The sequence below is a fragment of the Arachis ipaensis genome, chromosome B04, assembly GCF_000816755.2.
Source record: "Arachis ipaensis cultivar K30076 chromosome B04, Araip1.1, whole genome shotgun sequence".
Classification (NCBI taxonomy): Eukaryota; Viridiplantae; Streptophyta; class Magnoliopsida; order Fabales; family Fabaceae; genus Arachis; species Arachis ipaensis.
The window spans coordinates 94,224,153-94,245,781 of NC_029788.2; the positions used below are offsets into that span (position 1 = coordinate 94,224,153).

Sequence of the window (21,629 nt, forward strand, 5' to 3'; positions counted from 1 at the left end):
TTATTTGTGTTAGTTATGGTTTTCATTAATTCTTGCATTTTGTGATGTTTACTTTTATTGCACTCTAGGTGTTTGTTGAAATATTTTCTCTAGTTGTTTAGTAGTTTTCTTTACTCTTGACCTAGGCTAAGGGAATTGAGTAACCTTGAGTCATTAGGTCTCATTGAATTGGTGATATGAGAACCCTTAGTGATCAATTTGATAACCATTGACATTAGCCTACTACTAAGTCAATTAGTAGCTAGGTTAGGACTTATGGATTGATGTTGATCGAGCCTATTTGACATACTTCAAGCATAGAAGTAGACTTAATGGGTTGGTCCCTCATAATTGTCAATACATGGTTTGTAGACAAGGATGGATGATCTCAATCCCTATGCCTAGCCAAGAGTTCTTTCCCTTTCTTTATTGGTTCTTGTCATTTACTTTCTTGTTATTTACTTTTCTTGCCAACTACAAATCAAACCCCATTGCTCTTTTATAGCCAATAATTGATCACTTCATTGCAGTTCCTTGTGAGACGACCCGAGGGTTGAATACGTCGGTTAGTTTTCATTGGGGTTTGTACACATGACAACCACTATTAAAACTTTGATTGAGTATTATTTGTTGGTTGGGAACTATACTATCAACGGAATTATTTGTGTGAAATTCCTAACCGACGATAATACCTCTTTCACCCTCCTCCAAAGAAGCTTTTAACTGCCTTAAATACATTCTCGCCCACATATCCCAGTAAAATTGGAAGAATTTAGCTGTTACCCCATCTTCCCCTGGAGCACTCTATGTGTGTACACTAAAAGTAGCTTTCTTCACTTCCTAAAAAGAGACCAGACATTATAGCCTACGGTTCATATTAGCTATAATCTTAGGCTCAAAGTCTAAAAAAAAAAGCCTAGGATCTGCCTGACTGATGGAAGTAAAGATGCCCTTGAAATACTCTTCTGCCACCCCTATGATAGCTGCATTAGAAGTACCACACTCTCCTTATCTTGTTCCTCCTAGATCTAGACTTAAATTTCCGGTGGAAGAAGCTGGTATTTTGGTTTCCTTCTTTTAGCCATTTAATTCTAGATTTATCCTTCTAATAAAGCTCTTCGTTCAAGTAGACCCTCTCTAATTTTTGCTCAAGTTTGATGATTTCAAAACCTCCCATTAAAGCTGATGCCCACATTTCTTCTAGTTGCCTTGTAATTTCATCAATCTAATTTTTTTTTAGTTTGAAAAACTACTCCTCTGCCATAGAACCAGCCGATGTCAAACGAGTTTAAGCTTTTGAGCTAGTCGAAACATGGGAGAGCCTTCAATCTCTGTGTTCCAAACCTTACTAATCAAAATTTGGATTGAATCCTTTTCACACCATCAGGTTTAAAATTTAAATCTTCTTTTTGATTGTTTAGTTTGCAGATTAGTATAAAAAAGGAGAGGGGCATGGTCTGAACCCGTCTCGAACAATCTAAGGACTACTAGATTAGGGAACAGTTGCATCCATGTTTCACTCACTAAGATTCCATCCAATCTTTCTTGAATCAACTTCTCTGCTCTCTGCCTATTACTCCAAGTGAATGGTCTACCAATCATCCCCAAGTCTAGTAAAGCATTATCACTAATAAAATAATTAAAATCTGCTATAGAAGACTGTGATTTAAGACTACTTTCATTTTTTTCACTTTGATCAACAATAGCATTAAAGTCTCCCAAAATACATGAGTTACTTGTTGCTATTGTAAGATTGTTGACACCTCTTGAAATTGTGTTGAACGGATCTGTTCATAACTGCTGAAATGAACACCAACGAGATTCCATTCCACATTAAAGGATGTGTCTTTCACCAAAGCCACGATGAAAAAATCTGAACTATCAATTATTTGCACTAACACATTGTCCTCCAAGCTAATGCCAAGCCTCCAGTGCTACCCACTGGATCAATAATCTTCCGATTTGTGAAACCACATGACGTCAACTTCATTTTCACTTGTCGATATTAGTTTTTAGTTTCGCGTAGAAAAACCATCTCGGGAGAGTATGATTGTGACATCCTTTTCAGATTGTGGATTGTCAGAGGGTCTCTCCAAACCCGATAATTTCACGTAATGAGCTTCATATCCCTTCGGGTGCCATTGAACGACTGGCACCCTCCACCCTCGTTTCAGCAATCATACCATCAACCACACAAATCTTCTTAGCCTTATTTTCATTTTCCTTTCCATGATTCCTTCTTTTTGTTCCTCCTAACAACTTACTTGAATTATCCCCCTATCTAGCAAGTTGTTCTCACTTAGAATCCCTGCTGGTCCTTCCTTCATTGGGTGAATTCTGTGGGGCAGTTCCATCAGTGTTCATAATACTAGTAATATCTTGTAGGACTAATGCCTTACTATTCTTTTCGATTGACTGTCAATCTACTTTCAAAAAATTATCATCCTCCTTATTATCTCTAGATACCTCCATAGATTTATTCTTGGTCTCTTTGACACTCAAGCTGAAAAAATATTATCTATCAACTAGTGTGGGCTTGGCTTTTTCCTCGGTTGGAGAGTATTTGAGTTTGAGTTATTGAAGCTGAAATTGTCACTAACTCCTCCACATTCAATTTATTGTGCCTTGTATGTTATACTTTTAGTTAATAAAATTTTAATTATTTATAAAAGAAAAAAAACCTAAGTTTTGGTTGAATATGGATACAGAATTGCATTTCCATGGTTCCATAAACCACCAAGTGTTGCTAGATTACATGCGAAACAAGAAGAATTGGAATGTAATATGGAACTTGTGTGTATGTTGACACCGAAGTAGATGCGGGAAGGTCTTCCTATCCAATTTGCATCGTAGAACTAGGATTAGACAGTTCTATACTTTATGACACCTTTCCTCACATGGCTAACTAGTAGAGCAAATTAATTGATAATTTCAATATCTAGGTTGATGGAAAGAGGAAGCTAAATTTGGTAACCCGTGGATGTTGGCACATTTGGATGTCTCGAAATAGGAAAGTGTAAAAGAGCAATCCACACCTCCCCAACTAACATTGCTATGATGCATGTGTCTATGTTGGTATCAAATTCTTTCTCTCTCTCTCTTAAGTCTATGGAATTTTATTTTGCTTATCTCTAGTGGTTCATTTGAAAATTCTCAATTTTCTTCACAGATTTATGCTTCTTATTCTATTGGACTTATTTAAAATTTTCTTTTTCTCATCAATAAAGTTTGATCTTTCTTTTTTCTAAAAAAAACGTTAGATATCAAAGACATTAGAGCTTTTATATTTTTTGGTGAGTTTGTTCATCGATAGTGGAGTCTCATACCCAAGTTTATCGCCTAGGTAATGATCAATCTTACGTGCTTATTTTTCTTTTCATAGCTTATTTAATTTTAGAATTATTATTATTAGTATTTGAAGATGTTCTTTCTCTTGTGATGTTTTATATGTTCTTTGCATTCTTGGAGTTATCATTTTCCCAAATTTCTATTTGTGGTCAAGTTTATATTGTGCTTGAATGCTAATGAAGAGAAAGGCTTTCTAAATGAGCAACTAGTTAGGCTAAAGCTTAGGCAAAATGTAAAAAGAAGCCCAATAGAAAACTTGGTACAAGCTTAGACTAATAAATTATGATACAGGCCTGATATGATCTTTTTCCATCTCTGATCTGCGATCTAAAATCTTGCAACGTTATTGACTCCATCTTCATACCTGTGATTGAAAAGGAATTGGTATAAGATTCAAGAAGGGAGATAGAAAAATATTGAAGTCGTACAAGATTGTAAAAGGAAATAGAAGAACAAGAACAACAACACAATATACTTTTGGAATACACCTAAAATATACAAGACAAAGTGATGATGGCAAAGAAGACGCAAAGCGACGAAAGTAGAGATCGCGTGATGCACTAGGAGCGGAGCACACAAGGGGCGAGGGAGGTAAAACAACGACAGAGGATGCCACGGCTCTTGGCTTGTGGAAGGAAGGCAACGGTGGCGAATAGTTGAGGGTTAGAGTGTTAGGATTTGTATTTGTTTGTGGACTGGAAGGCAGCAGCGACCAATGTCTAACTGATAAACTCATATTTTATGATATATTTTGTGCTCAAATTAAGTGATTTATTCAATCCTTCACTCACTTATTCATGAAAATTGCATGACCCACACGGATGCGTGACAGAGGCCACGCACCAGAAATTACAGAAGACGCTCCTAGCAATTTCTGAAGCCCTTTTTGGCCCAAATCCAAGTCCAGAAGGCACAGATCAGAGGTTATGAAGTAGGGGAATGCATCCATTCGAGGAGAGTCTCCAATTAGTTATTTTTTCATGATTTAGATATAGTTTTTAGAGGGAGGTTTTCTCCTCTCTCTTTTAGGATTTAGAATTAGGATTTCTTTGGCTTTCAGGATTATCCCTTTTTATCAGGTTCAATATTCCTTTTTAATTACTTATTTTCTCAATTTAATTTATGAATTCTTTTATGTTACAGATTGTTCTTTTGAATTAATGTTATTTGAGGTATTTCAGTTTATGATTGCTTTCTTTTTATTTATGTTACTGTTGCTTCCAATCTGAAGACATTTTTATTCGAATAGATCTACTTTTTCCCTTTCGGTCATGGTTAAGAAATCAGTAACTCAGGAGTTATCAAACTCAACATGATTGATAATTGTTACCTTTGCTAATTGAATTGAACTTCAATAATCCCAATCTTTTCTTAGGAAGTAACTAGGATCTGAAGATCAAACTAATTAGTCGCTTGACCTTCCTTTGCTTTAAGTAAAGGTTAACTAAGTGGAATTAAGATTCAATTTTCATCATCATTGATAAGGATAACTAGGATAGGACTTCCAATTTCTCATATCTTGCCAAAAGTTTATTTCACAGTTATTTATTTATTTTACTTGCCATTTAAATTACTTGTTCCTCGTCTTCAAAACCCCAATTTACAATCTTCATAACCAATAATAAGAACATACTTCCCTGCAGTTCCTTGAGAAGACGACCCGAGGTTTAAATACTTTGGTTATCAATTTTTAAGGGGTTTGTTAGTTGTGACAACCAAAACGTTTGCAAGAAAGGTTGATTGTTTGGTTTAGAAACTATACTTGCAACGAGGATTTATTATGAATTCTAAACCATCAATCTTCCAAGTTCTTTCAAAATGGCGCTGTTGCCGGGGAACTGCAATCGTGTGCCTTATTATTGGTTATTGCAAATATTTTTCTTTTACTTGTTTATTTGTTCTTATTTTCTTCTTTTAATTTTTATTAGCTACTATGAATTCTCACCCCCTTCGCTTTGAGTTTGGTTTTAATATTGTTGAAAGGAGTGAAAGCTATAACAGGAATATGCATCAAGGTCAGAGAGATCAAAGACAGATGGAGCCAAGAGGATTTGATCAACCCTTTAGGCAACAACACCCTCCAAGATATCATGGACAAAGACCATTCTACAATGCATACCAAGCCAATAGACATGGTGGACAACCTTGTAGTTACCAACAAGCCCCACTCTATGCTTATAGGCCATCCTCTCAACATAACTTCGAACCACCACACTCACAAGCTCCTTTTCACCATTCACCACCATATGATCCTCATTTACCCCAATTCCAATCCAATTACTCCCAAACACCATCACTTCCCCATGTACCACGTCCAAATCCATCACCCCGAGAATCAGAGGTTCACCTCAAGGAAACAGTAGACCAACTTCAAACAACCCTTCATCAACTGGAGCAAGCAGTAAGTCAATTATCTTCTAGACGTTTGAACATTCAAGGACCTCCCACAGCCCCATGTGGACAATCTAATGAAGAGCGTAGTATGAAGGAGATACTAGAAACTCCAGTAGACAGAACAGGGCATGACTTCGTACTGGAACAAGTAGAGGAAGCTATCATTGTAAAAGAAGAAGAGTTGGTTGAAGACTTAGGAGAAGCTGAACTTCCATGGGAATCCAGAATTGTGGAAAATTCTGTCAAGGATGTTACAATTGATGCTAAGGAGGATAGTGCACAACTCCCAAAGCAAGTCTTTTATGAAGAACTAGACGGAATAATCTAAGAAGCAAGTTTCCTTGATGATGATAATCTCAAGTCAAGTTCTCCTAGTAATGAACTTGCATCCGCAAGTGAATTTTCTGAGATCAAAGAATCTTCCCCAAGTGAATATGAAGATGATGCGGAGGTAGATTTCTCTCAACCTCCCGTTTATGACTTAAGTGACGAGGAAGACATAGAAGGCTTTGATCAGGACATCGATGCATTTGAAGAAGTCTGCAAGGAAGTGAAGAAATTTACAGAAGAGCACAAGGGAGTAGAACTTACAGAACCACTGGAAACACCTATCCCAAGGCCATTACCACCCAATACAAGCTTTAAGTGGGTACAATCCTTAACCTTTAGCTTTATTTTTCCACTTGAATATGGGTTGCTTGAAACAGATGGCCAGCTTAGAGCTCTCTGCGGCTTTAAGAGTAAGAAGGAAATGGCTCGTACTCAGAGCTGGTGCACAAGGTTCAATAAGATTCCACGCTTCAACTCGAAGTGCACGGATTGGCATCATGCTCAATCGAATGGATCTCGGAAAACGTTTGGTCACCATGGTGAGAATCTACTTTCTAAACCGCCCGGATGAAAAAATATAGATCAAGACGGAGGCGGATTTAAAAGCAAAGTTTGGGATCCTGGAATCTATTCTGACATTCGCCACCCCGGGAACCTGAGAATCTGTTTGAAGCTACTCAGAAGCTTTACATGCCTAGTTTGGGACCCCGGAGGCCATTGGCATTCCAAACATTAGTGGAGATTTCCGGATGAATTTAAGCATAAGCAACCATAATAGGAAGCTCATCCAATGTCCAACTTAAGGACTTTAACTAAAAGTGCTAGGTGGGAGACAACCCACCATGGTATGGTCGTTCCTTTTTCAGTTTTATTTCGTGTTATTTATTTTTATTTCCTTTTCAATTGAACCTGAATATTATTCACTCACATTGAATACTGCATAATTGCATACTTGCATATAAAAAAAAGGGCGCGCGACGCGCTCGCATCACTCATGCGATCGCGTTAGTTGCGAAAAACACTTCCCACGCGTCCGCGTCATTCACGCGGCCGCGTGATCTGAAAATCGGCGTAAGGATCCAACGCCCAGAAAGTTGGGCTGGAATCGTGCGGCTGTTGCGCGTTTCGCACAAAACGACCCACGCGGTCGCGTCCCTGACGCGTTCGCGTCACTTGCACAACACCCATCCCACGCGAAAGCGTGAGTGACGCGATCGCATCGCGTGGATTGCATAACACCCCAAAATAGACAGAGAGTTGCGCTGAAATGACGCTGGAATTGTGCGTTTAGCACAACTTCCAGCGACGCGGTCGCATACCTCACGCGACCGCGTCATTCATCCTTTTACCCATTCTATGCGATCGTATCACTCACGCGATCGCGTCAACCCCCATTCCACCCCAGCCATGTGACCGCGTGCCCCACGCGATCGCGTGGATTCAAATTTGATAACACCCAGCCACGCGAAACCCTACCCATTCGCGCCCCCCCAACCCCTTTCTCCTTCCTCTCTTCTCTGCAACCAACCACCACCAACTTCCAGCCACCACCACCGACCACCGCCCCACCGTCGACCACCCAGACCCCTTTCGCAATTCTGCTGTTGGTGTGCTCTACGTATTGTTCATATGATGTTCTTACTATTCATGCTGCTTTTGCGAATGTTCCTTCATGTTCATCTTATTTATATCTATTTGCAGTTTATTTTAACTTATATGAACTATTCTGTTGCTGTTTATTTTCCGGGAACATCCAATTTTAGCCGGAATGCTGCCCAAATTTCTGTAAACCGTTTTGATTTTCATTCATGTCTTGGTTTTGGCAATTTGCACTCTGCTTTACTCTACTTTTACCAAACCATTTCATGAATGCCAGGGCAAGCTTTCTTATTCTTTTTAATTTCCTGGATAATAATCTGCATTTTTTACTTTTAGATTCCAACTTCTGCTATTTCTATATCTATATGAATCATCATCAACTTCCTTGTTTGAATATGAGTTGCATGTAGCTTATAATTGTGAATCCTTGTTACTTAGATACCAATCATCATGCCGCTTACCTTAACTTTCTTTTTACTAACTCACTGATTTTTTATTTCTAACCTCTTTTTCAATTTCACACCACTTTCAACTTTCTAACAACCCCCTCTGCTTTTTGATTCACTCTTTACTTTTATTTTAACTCAAGGCATGTTTGTGGTTTTTCTAATTAACATGAAATCTATGCATCTTACATTTTGGATTGTGAATTTTTCTTCTCAGTTTTCTAACTCCTATACAATCCTTAATGCACATTTACTTAACTCATTTTCATCATTCTACTGATCCTTTGCCATTATGTGTTTTTTTTTTTTGTTATTTGCCTCCTTGTTTTTCTGTTTTTATTATATCCTTGATTTCTGTTTTTCAGGATGTCTGACACCCAAAGAAAAGGAAAAGGTAAGGCAACAACTGGCAAATGTAAAAGAGAAAAATCTTCTATGTCCATCCTGGACATCATGCATGATGACTCCTGGCGGGAGAAACACTTTACCCCGCAGAAGAAGGCTGACCAGCTACTCCCTACTACTGATCCCATCAAGTTTGCAAACAAATACTGCGAATTAAAGTATACGGTATTTGCAACCTCCCGGAACCTGTACCTAAAGCGGACTCTGAAAATTCTGGAAGAACTCCAGTAATACACCTCTGATCAGATCAAACAAAGAGGCTGGTTCTTCCTGGAGAGAAACCTGACTGAGGTCAATGCTTCTTGGGTAAGAGAGTTTTACTACAATTACTTCAAAACTTCCCTAGATGCAGTGAACCTAAGAGGGAAGCAGATACTGGTCACTGAAGAGGCCATTGAGGATATTCTGAAGCTTCTGCCTAAATCTGATCAGCCAGATGGTTATCAAAACGCTGAGGAGGATATGCGCTTCATGAGGTTTGACTGGGATGCCGTCAAGGCAAGGATAGCCCTTGACCCAACTGTTCCATGGGTCATGGGTCAGAACACCACCATACTTAAGGGAATCAAGCGGATTTACTTAAATGATGAGGCTCGGCTATGGCATCAAATCCTGAGCAACTTTGTTATGCCGAGTACCCATGAGACGGAGCTACCTGCCGCTATGATAACCCTCCTATGGTGTGTGATGGAGGGTAAGGACCTGTACCTGCCACGCTTCATCCGGTACTACATGGCCAGGGTCCACGTCCGAGGCACTCTCTCCTTTCCATATCTGATTACACAGCTAGGCCGTCGAGCTAACATGCCTTGGGAGGATGCTGATGAGAAGCCACCTACTGCAGAATGCAAGAAGATTATCCCTCACAGCAGGAACTTTCTGGCTTTGGGCTACAGACCTCCATTCCTCACAGCTCCTGGTGAGACAGCCACACCGTCTGCTGGCCCCTCTTCCTCTACAGCTACCCCTGCTACCACCACTGCACCTCCACCTGTCTCAGAGCCAGTTTATCACCTAGTACACCGCCTGTTTCAGCAGCTAGACTAGATGGAGCGCCGCAACCAGCGCCGATATGAGAGATCTGAGCATCGCAGCAAGTGACGCTATGAGCACCTGAAGCTGATGATCCGTTCTGGCAGCGACATCTCCTCCGAGTCTGACACACCATCAGAGCCATCTGAGGAGGAGGCGGATGATCACAAGGCGGAGACCCATCCACAGAGAGAGGCTGCGCAGGCAGGCACGGAGCAGGCTGCATCACAGCAAGAGGCCCCGCCTCAGATTCAAGCTGCAGACCCAGAGATCCCTATTCAGTCAACACCTCCTCTGCAGCAGGCAGATCCTCAGACCACCACCACAGAGACTCCGGCTACCCATCCTTCCAATGATGACACCCCTTCACACCCTGCTTGAGTGAGCATCAGGGACGATGCTTCATTTTAAGTGTGGGGAGGTCGCCATCTCTGGCGTATTTTTTGGTGAACCACTACAGACTCTTTTACTTTATTTTGCTACTTTTCTGTATTTTTCTTTTTATTTTTTATTTTCTCAGTACTTATACATTGCTATTTTCATGTATTTTTACTATATTTCTGCATGCTACACTTTAGTTCATATTTTAGCCATTTAGTTTAGTTACAATTCTAACTTATTAGTTATAGAAAATATGGATTAATTAGTATAGTTTACTCTTTTTAGCATAAGATAACTTAGTTTAAATTGAAAATATAAAAAGGAAGTAAACTAGAGACTTTAACATAATAAAAACAATACACACACCTTGTATATAGCATTACATGTTAGTTAGTTAACAACATTTCATCAAGGAGAAACACTAAAACTTTAAAGCCACCTTAAGATTTACATTGAGAATAATGAGAACCCTTAATTTTTACTTGCATGACATATATAACTGATATATGATTTTTGAGTTAGAGAACACACAACCTGTGATTTTTGAGCTTAATTGTATGGTTACATTCAAACCATAAATTTTATTACTGTGTGTTCCGCCCTTTTTTTTTTATTCTGGTGTTCTTTACTTTGTTTTAATCTATATGTCTGATTATAGAATATAGATACATACCAAGAAAGTGATTGAGGCCATTGTTTGATTCTAGCTCACTTATCCCAAATTAGCCTACCTTTTACATCACCCTTGCTAGCCCCCTTGAGCCTTTAAATCCCCTCTTATTCTATAAACCACAATACTAGCCTTAAGTAGAAAAATAAAATAAAAATCCCAAGTTGAATCCTTGGTTAGCTTAAGATAGAAAGTGTGAATTGTTTAAGTGTGGGAAACCTATTGGGAACATGGATAATAAAAACAAAGGGTAGAAAGTTAAAAAGAATAAAATAATTAAAAATAAAAATTTTGGGAAGCATGCTCATGTGAAATCAAAATAATTGAATTACCATGTGCATTAAAAAAATTTATTTTTTTCAGTATTTGAATAAAGGGGATACAAAAGAATTCTCCAAATGCAAAATAAAGCAATGCACATGGGACAAAATTAAAACTAATGCATGAGCATGTAACATCAAAAGTGGAAAAATTTGGGTGAATAGGTGAAGAAATTCTTGCTTTACAAAGTATGTATGTTAGGTGAGATCTTAGACTAATCAAGGATTCACTTATTAGCTCACTTAGCCTTATATATACCCTTACCTTTACCTTGGCCCCATTACAACCTTAATTAAAGACCTCATAATTTTTGTATGCCTATATTCTATAATTGTTGATTGGTTAGATGAAGAACAAAGTTATAGAAAGTAAGGATAGAAAGAAGAATAGAGTGATTAACCCAATAAACACTGAGTAACTAGAGAGTAAACACAAAATCCAGTGAGGGTTCAATAGCTCATCAACATATATCTCTACTTAAATTGTTAATTGTCTTGCAAGCTTGTAAAATGTCTTCCTCTCCCATCTCAATTGTAAAAGTGCTATATCATTATCTAAGGTTTGGCTATATATATATATGATTCCTTGAGAATGTGAATTAATTCAACTACATGTAAGCTTTATATACAAGTGAAAAAAAAATTTATTTAGAATTGCATGATTCATTTAGGTAGTTTGCATTTAGAATAGATTGCATTGCATGAGATTCCACCACTTTAACCTTACCTTACTCTTTATCTTCGATTTAGCATGAGGACATGCTATTGTTTAAGTGTGGAGAGATTGATAAACCCATATTTTATGATACATTTTGTGCTCAAATTAAGTGATTTATTCAATCCTTCACTCACTTATTCATGAAAATTGCATGGTTTTACTTTCCCTTCCTTATTATGTGATGTATGTGAAAAAAACATGTTTCCTATGCTTTAAATATAATTATTTTAATTACCCTTTATTTCCATTCGATGCCGTGATTCGTGTGTTGAGTAGTTTCAGATCTTCTAAGGCAAGAATGACTTAAAGGATGGAAAGGAAACATACAAAAATGGAAGGAAAGCACAAAATGGAGTTTTTGGAGAAACTGGCAGTGACGCGATCGCATGGACGACGCGGCCGCATGCCAGCGCAAAATGGCAGTGACGCGACCGCGTGATAAGAAAAACTCTAGATGATGCGACCGCGTGACCCACACGGATGCGTGACAGAGGCCACGCACCAGAAATTACAGAAAACGCTCCTAGCGATTTCTGAAGCCCTTTTTGGCCCAAATCCAAGTCCAGAAGGCACAGATCAGAGGTTATGAAGTGGGGGAATGCATCCATTCGAGGAGAGTCTCCAATTAGTTATTTTTTTCATGATTTAGATATAGTTTTTAGAGGGAGGTTTTCTCCTCTCTCTTTTAGGATTTAGAATTAGGATTTCTTTGGCTTTCAGGATTATCCCTTTTTATCAGGTTCAATATTCCTTTTTAATTACTTATTTTCTCAATTTAATTTATGAATTCTTCTATGTTACAGATTGTTCTTTTGAATTAATGTTATTTGAGGTATTTCAGTTTATGATTGCTTTCTTTTTATTTATGTTACTGTTGCTTCCAATCTGAAGACATTTTTATTCGAATAGATCTACTTTTTCCCTTTCGGTCATGGTTAAGAAATCAGTAACTCAGGAGTTATCAAACTCAACATGATTGATAATTGTTATCTTTGCTAATTGAATTGAACTTCAATAATCCAAATTTTTTCTTAGGAAGTAACTAGGATCTGAAGATCAAACTAATTAGTCGCTTGACCTTCCTTTGCTTTAAGTAAAGGTTAACTAAGTGGAATTAAGATTCAATTTTCATCATCATTGATAAGGATAACTAGGATAGGACTTCCAATTTCTCATACCTTGCCAAAAGTTTATTTTACAGTTATTTATTTATTTTACTTGCCATTTAAATTACTTGTTCCTCATCTTCAAAACCCCAATTTACAATCTTCATAACCGATAATAAGAACATACTTCCCTGCAGTTCCTTGAGAAGACGACCCGAGGTTTAAATACTTCGGTTATCAATTTTTAAGGGGTTTGTTACTTGTGACAACCAAAACGTTTGCAAGAAAGGTTGATTGTTTGGTTTAAAAACTATACTTGCAACGAGGATTTATTCTGAATTCTAAACCGTCAATCTTCCAAGTTCTTTCACTAACCTTTTTCATTTTGGGTTTTTTTTTGGAGTCAAGGATGCTAAGAGTTTTCTTTTTCATTTTTGGGGTTATGGCAAAAACAATTAAAGAGGATTTAGGGCTGGTCCTAACTCTAATGGCTTAGTTGCTCACTACTAGTTCAGGTTGAACTTGATTATTGGAGCAATGGTGGTTGAGTGCTTGTTTTGTGGTGGGTGAGAACAAAAGAAGTAAAAACAGTGAGAATAACTCTTTTATGGATATAACCAAGCTGGGTTGGTCTAGCAGTTAGCTTACTAGTCCACTTAAACAAGTGTCAGGGGTTCAAACCACGTCTTGTGCATGTAGCAATTCATTGGTCAGCGACAAACCCTTAAATGGAGCTCAATACCGCGACGAATTAGTCATTGCCTTGTGGGTTTGGAGATACAGTGAGAAACCAAAAAAAAACTCTTTATGGATATAATTGTATGCTGAAGATAGATATGACAAAATCCAAAGTTTTAAGTCATAGTTGTATTTATACCCAAGATTTAAAGTTATATTATCCCCCTTTTCATATAATTTTACATGATTTTATACTTTTTCCTTCGCATGAAGTAATTGACAAATTGTATAGATTTTATTTTTAAATGAGTATAGCCGATTTGGGTATTCAACTAGTGTCTATGAAATGTTTTGTTTGAGCTCCCTGTTGAAATATAAATTATTAGTTAAAAAAATGTGTAACAAGGAGTTTACAAGGATTAAATTTGAGCAAATTTGGAGTTATTAGAAAGGAAAATTCAAACTCTGTAACTTCTATATTAGTCATATTGTCCAGTTCTTAAACTTCAAAGTAAAATTATTGGAAAAGGTTGGTTCAAGAATATTTTTGATGCTATCAAATCCTAACATCTTCTCACTAATTGGACCATAAGTTACAGAAATCCCATTGAGACGATTCCAATGACATTTGAATGCTAAATATTGAGCTACAAATTTAAAAATTCTAAGAGCAAAATAGAGACAAAATGCTAGACTTGTGGCCTATGAGGCTATGACCGTGCATGGAATGATGATGGGACTCTCAAATTAAATTTTGTGAGTTTGACAATAAGGGCTTGTGTTTTCACGCTTTGGGCCCAATTTCAATAGTGTTAGGTATCTTAAACTCACTTTAATTGAACATCAACCAAAGACACTTTGAGGAGAATTTCATTAGGAATTTAGATTTTAGAGAATTAGAATTTCTCTTTTTCTCCCTTAGGGTTTAGAAATTTTTGCATTTTGGGATTTAGATTTTTTAAAAGGAAGTTTCACTATAAGAAAAATGCTGAGTACCGTCGGATTTAGCATTGAGGGGTAGTGATAAACCACTATTTTATGGTTTATCTTGTGCTAAATTGAGTGGTTTTTATCAATTCTTTGCACACTTATTCATACAATTTGCATGGTTTTACAAATCCTTCCCAATTTTGTTCTATGATTGAAAACTCGCTTCCTAAGCCTTTAAATTGAGTATTTTTAATTCCCCTTTATACTATTCGATGTCGTGATCTGTGTGTTAAGTGTTTTCAAGCTATATAGGGCAGGAATGGCTTAGAGGATGGAGAGGAAGCTTGCAAAAATGGAAGGAACACAAGAAACAAAGGAGATGACCAGCGAAAATCGACGCACCCGCATGGCTCACGCGTGCGCGTGACTTGAAGCTTTTCATAGTGACGCGTACGCATACCTGACGCGTACGCGTGACAGGCAAAATTGCTCAGCGACGCGTGCGCATGAATGACGCGTACACGTGACACACGCAGAATACCATCGACGCGTACGCGTGACGTGCGCCATGTGCAGAAATTGTAGCAGACACTAGGGGCAATTTTGGGCTGCTTTTGGACCCAATTTTTGGCCCAGAAACACAGACTAGAGCCACGGGACAAACAGAAACTCAACACACATTCACATTTAAACAATTTTAGTTTTAGTTTTGGGAAGCTTAGAGAGAAAAACTACTACTTCCTCTAGGCCAGGGTTCTTCACATTCATAGATTTCTAGTTTTATGCTTTTGATTTGGATATTGAGAAGAGTTACTACCTCCGTTTGAAGTCTCTATCATTACAATTTGCTTTCCTATTTCCTTACTCTTTTACTTTTCATTCAGTTTGTTCAGAGTTACATATGGATATCTTCGATTTTGGAATTTATTAATGCAAAGAATTATTTTTACCTTTAATTAATTTTCTGTTATTACTTTGTTTGAATTACCATGTTTTCTTCTCATTCCCTTTATAGGTTTACGAAATTGGCATTCATGTCAATGGAGTAGACTCCCAACTTAACTTGGGAGTTGATTAAGAGGAGACTCTTGAGTTGGAATACTCAAGTATTAATGGGTAATTAGAAGTTGTTAGCTGACTCTCTAGTCACTAACGCTAATCCTTCAATAGGAGAGGATTAGGTCTTATGAATCGGAGTTAGTTCAGTTACTTGACTTTCCTTTATTCGGTAAGGGATAACTAAGTAGAAACAACAACCTCTTACCATTACACTTGGGAAAATTCAACAAGGATAGAACTTCCAAATAATCTTCTCCCAGTCAAGGCTTTTTATTTCAATATATAAAACCTCTTGTTAATTTTTATTACTTTAATTTATAATAATTTATTTTTCCATTCTCCAACTCTAAAATTTCTCAGAAAATTTCTGACCAATAAATTGCACTCTCTTGTCAACTCGTTCGGAGACGACCTGGAAATTCTACTCCCAGTATTTTATTTTTAAATTGTGACAACCCTTTTTAAATTGATAAACGAAATTTTCGTTGGTTAAGAACTGTACTTGCAACGTTGTTCTTATTATAAATTCTTAATCGGCAATTTTCTGCCCCGTCAATTTTTGGCGCCGTTGCTGGGGAGTTGCAACAGTGTGCTAACTATATTGTGTTGATTGTGACATCTTTACGATTATAATTTGATTGATGATCAATGGTTGGGTTTGGACTATACTTGCAACATCAATCCTATTTTTAGTACGAAAATCCAAACCCGTGCATTTGGGCATTGTCAAATTTTGGCGCCGTTGCCGGGGAGCTAGCGTCATGAGTGTTAAATTTTGGTTATTGTTAATATGTGAATAGTGTGAATAGATACTTTTTGGTTGTTTATTTGCTTTTGTTGGTAATTAGAATTTTGTTTATTTTGTTAATTGATGTCTTTAGTTTTTATTTTCAATTTTCTCTATGAGTTATCACCCTCTTGGTTTGGAGTTTAGTTGTGCTTATTTTGTAGGGTTTGATAACCTTAATTTTGGATTGCATCATGGGATTGGAGCATCAATTTTGGAAGGAGCCACCTCCTCTATATTACAATGAGCCATACCCTTCCCAATTTGCATACCCAAACTAAGGATATGGAGGATTTCACTTTGATTATGCACCTCCACCACCATATACCTATGACCCATACCCCCAACATAACCCTCAATCATCACATTTTCAAACACCACACCAATACCACCATACACCTTCTTACATACCACCTCTAAACACTTGTCAACATGAACTACCTCCCACACATACAACCTTTTTCCCACCCAATGAACCTTCTCTCCTATCTAATTATGGAGTTCCCCAACCCTTGTCCCAAGAAGATAAAAACCTTCAAGTTTTTCTCCAAGAGCAAGAAGGATTCCGAAGGACACAAGGGCAATTCATGGCTACCATAGCCGAAGCGATGAACCGCTTGGTTCTCCTTCGCTCATCCGATCAAGACACTTCTCTTGAAGAAGGTGAATCATCGACTAAAGGGTGTAGTGAAGAGGAGAGCATGGAGCCACAAGGAAAAAAAGAAGGGTTAGAGCATGAAATGAAACAAGAGGGAGAAAGGAAAGAAGTATGTGAACCGGAGGAGAGAAAGGGAGAATTGAGGAAGATTGATCAAGATGAGGATTCCATCATTGATGATTTTTTGTCCTCCTTGATCAATCCCCTTAAGGATCCTAATGAGCCCCTTCCTATTGAGCTTGAGAAAGACATGGAAGTAGACTTCTCACAACCTCCTTGTTATAATGTGAGTGATGGGGAAGAGGAGGAAGAGGATGGTAAGGAAGGAGTTAACAACCAAGAGAATATTGAGTGGGTGGCAATTTCACTTATGAACTTCATTGGCCCCCATCAATATGCTATCTTGGAGACGGACTACCAACTCAAGGTTCTTCTTGGGTTGTACATGGTGGAGGAAAGGATGTTGGTTGCCAATTGAATCCAAGGTTCTTCAAGAAGACCAATTCAAGACTTGGAGTTTAAGCATGGTGTAGAGCATAATTGGGTGATTTTTGGAGAATGTTGGAGTGCTACAAAGGTCAGTTGAGAGCTTATCCATCCGGCTTGAAGCATAAAGATCAACAAGAAGGTGAACGGATGCCTAGAATATGGGATCCCGGATGAGCCTCAAAGTGCAAGCTTGGATGGAGGTTCAAGGAGGAGTGGAAACACAAGCCACCCTAGCAATAGTCTCCTCAAAGATTCTAACTTAAGGACTATAAACCAAAGTGCTAGGTGAAAGACACCCCACCGTGGTAACATCTTTCTTACCCTTTCTCTTTGTTTATAGTCCTAGTTTCTTGCATGTTTGCTTGCCTTAGTTGGATTAGGATTAGTTTAAATTTGAGTTTAGATATGTTAATTTGTGTATGGATCATGATTTTGTGATGTTTTGAATATTTTGGGGTTGGAATGTTGATTGAACTAAGGCATAGTACCTTAGGAATGAAAGAAAAGAATTTTTTGAAACAGGGCATCTGTGCGTACGCACCAAGCTGTGCATGCGCACAAAACTGTGTTCTTCACCACCTGTGCGGACACACCCGCCTGTGCGTCCGCACGCACCTTAACATGCCCTCTGGTCGCAGTGCTAGCACACTCTGTGCGTGCACGCTGCCCTGTTTTCTAGGACTTGTGCGTGCGCACCAACTTGTGCGTACGCACGCCCTGTCCCTTTTGTGCTTTCTATGCTACTGCACAGACGTGTGCGTCCGCACACAAGCTAGCAGCCACTCTGGTGGGAGCATTAGCACATCCTGTGCGCCTGCACCCTAAATCCCTTTCGCTCTGTGCGTGCGCCCGGATTTGTGTGCGCACGCACACATGATCCATCAAAAAAAACTTCTGTGTGCATGCACAGGCTTATGCGTGCACACACTTCTTACACCCCCTTCTGTCCAGAGCGTTCGCACGACTTGTGCGGACGCACCCCTCCCCTTTTCACCTAGAGTGCGTACGCACACATGTCTGTGCGTACGCACAAGTACTGTTTTGGGCAAAATTTTTATTTCTTTTTCATTTAAGCCCTAACGTACTTCCGCCCTCCACCCCTTTCTTTTCTTGCTTCTTCCATGTTTTTCCTCTTGATTTACTTAATCTTTATTGCATTTCATTTTTATTTTAGTTATTATATTAGTTTTACTTTAGTTGTTTCTATTTAAATAAGTTGCAAGTGTTTGTTTATTAGTGATAGGGTTGCCTCTTGATACAATGCACTTATACTTTGCTTTAATATGCAAGTACCTAGTGGATCTGAATACTCATGTTTTGATTGTACCACTAGGGCAAATTATATAAGTGCATTGGATTAAGTGATTTGAGTTGAAATTACTTGTTCATCATGATTTTCATATTAAAAATCATCACATGTCCAGTACTTGTTCCTTGTTAATGCTTTGCATTTGTTTGAGTGACCTAACTTGATTCTTATCAAGCTTATCACTTTTTGTAACAAGTACCCTTCCATGTGACTTTTTCATTATGCTTCGTGATGAGTATGAAGTTTTCGTTCATTATTGAATTGGTTGTTGTTTATTGTGCTATTTTATATTAATCTTGCACTTTAACTTGCACAATTACAATAGCCAATATCTTAATCACTCAATTCACTTTCATAGTCACCTAAGGTTGCTTGTGCTTTAAGTTTTGCTCATTCTCCACTTGCAACCTAGGTTACCTAATTCAGGGACATATGCTAATTCTTTTGATTGTGTGATCCCTATTTACCCGGCCAATGTGTGTTGTTCTAAATCGTGCACACTTAGAACACACACATTGTCATACCACACACATCTCACTTTTTTCTCAATTGTGTTTATTTGTTTACTCAGCAACCGAAACCCCTGAACCCACCAGCTGAAGGTGGAGCTTCATAGCTCCTCACCACCGGATTTTGTTCGTGCACGGAGGACCGTACAATGCTTAGGATTCGTCATTTTGGGGGAGTAAACTTTCTTTTTCCGAACACTTTGCACTTTTATTTTTTTTTTTTGTCTTCTTTTATTATGTTTCTTGTAGATATTTGGAGTATTTTTAACTGTTGCATTGCATTTTCTTTTGGTATACATATCATAGTTTATATATAGTCATTGCTTAGGAATTTTTGCATGGTATATATTTATAGAATTTAGTTGTGATTGGATGATGTGAATAGTATAGTACCTAGTTTAATTTTGTCCTAATTGTTCATGTTAATTTTTGCAATGTTGAAAATTAGGAATAGAACTAGGAAATTTTTGAAAAAATTACATCCATCACATCATACATACATATAGGAAATAATTTTGGTGAAAAACAACAAAGATTTCTAAGATTTTTGTTTTTAGGGCGTTCTATTGAATTAATTTGGAAAATTGTTTTTAAACTTGCTTGAATGAATTTTTGTGGAACATAGAAGAGAGAAAGAACAAAATACCTTGTGAGTCTTTGAGCTTTAATGAGTGGTTACACATTACAACCACAATTTTTGTTCATTGTGTGCTACATCTCTTCTATGATTGTGATCTTGATTTGGCTTGATTCTTTATTTCTGATGTTTGATGTCTTGAATGCATTTAGAATGATTGAGGCCATTTTTGAATTAAACTTACTCACCCATATGGACCTACCCTTGCATCTACCTTTGTTAACCCCTTTTGAGCTTTTTAATCCCCTTTGTTCTAATTGTTAGCACATCACAACCTTAAGCAAAAAACTATGAATAACCTTGAATTGCTTCTTTGATTAGCTTAGGTTGAGGAGTGTGTGTCATTTAAGTATGGGGGAAATTTTTAGAAAGCATTGGTAGAGAAACATTTTGTCTTGGGTAATCATTGAAATTTTGAGGAAAATGGGTGCACATTCATGTATCAATTTGCTTTAACCATATGCATTTGTCATAGGAAACGAAAAAAATATATATATAGTAATAAGATGGGACAAAAGTTATCCCAAAGAAAGAAAAAAATGAATAAGAAATGCATATATGTTTTGAAAAGAAACTAAGGCATGAATGTGTATATGAAAAGAAGTAATGGGCGGCAAAGATGCATTGTTGTGATTTGATTGATATAGATTGAGTTGGATACTTAAGCTAATCAAAGATTCAATCTTTTAGTCCACTTAGCCATATATTCATCTTACCCTTACCCCAACCCCATTACAACCTTCTAAAGACCTCATGATACTTGCATGCATGCATCAAATACTTGTTGATTGTTAGATGAAAAGTAATTCCTTGAAAGCATGATTAGAGGAGACTTGAGTGATTAAACCCTAAACACCGAGTGATTAGAGTGCATACTGTAACATCCCTTCCAGCAAAATACCTTGCTTAAGTCAGGGTATTTCTACTAGAAAGAACGTTACGTGACCTTTTCTAATATTAACTATTTAATTACTGAGCCTTTGTATCGAGTTCGCGTTTCAGTTTTAAGAAAATTCCAAAAAAATTTTTTTTGTTCATTAAAGTCATAATTCAAACATTCACAAATAATAATAATCACATAGATATTATTGATAATAATTCTTATACAAAAGAGACCAAATAAAACTCAAATACAATATACTAAACCTACCCCTCTATGTAAAATGAATTCTCAAAGGACAATAGCGAGGGGACTCTATGAAAGCAATTAAAACCATAAAGAAAACCTACTGATCGCTCGCAGCTTCAAATTGCGTCTTCAAATCTGTCGCTGAAAGGGTGGAAAATTTGGGGTGAGAACCAAACCACATGTTCTCAGTAGAGGTCGAGAATGCCGTGAAAGTAAAGAATATAGCGCAAATAGTTAATTTCATTTAGAGACATTGAAAAGAAAACTACTTTCATTCGCAGTATTCATCGCTCGCCTTATATACACTTCTTTTGAAAACCAATGGCTCAACTTTCAAAAAATCTAAAATCTTCTTTAGAAGCATCAATTAATTATCCAAAATCCTAAACCCATATTTTACTTTATATATGTCTTAAAAGTTTTCCTAAACTGTATGAATGACTAATTTGTTCCAAGCATAGGTTCATTAAGACTATACTGAACCAGCTTAATCTTTCATACTTTACTAAACCTCAAACACAAACCAATCACGGCCTTAGGCCCAAGCAATTCAATCAACACCCAATTCACTACAACCCAGCCAATCAGATACAACCACAAGTAAAGAAATTCAAACACAATCAAGAGCAATTACATCAAGTATAGCAATTAGCAGTTAAACAGAATTATTCACATAGGCAAACCAATTACAATATACACACCCAAACAATGTCACA

At 37.5% G+C, this 21,629-nt stretch overlaps 1 long non-coding RNA gene across 1 annotated transcript in view; it reads right to left on the bottom strand.

The window, feature by feature from the left end:
- LOC107637908 overlaps positions 20,842 to 21,629 on the bottom strand; it is a 3,489-nt gene continuing 2,701 nt past the window's right edge. The window contains exon 3 of the long non-coding RNA XR_001619608.2: positions 20,842 to 21,054. This is a non-coding gene — a long non-coding RNA (uncharacterized LOC107637908). The remainder of the gene's footprint in view (positions 21,055 to 21,629) is intronic.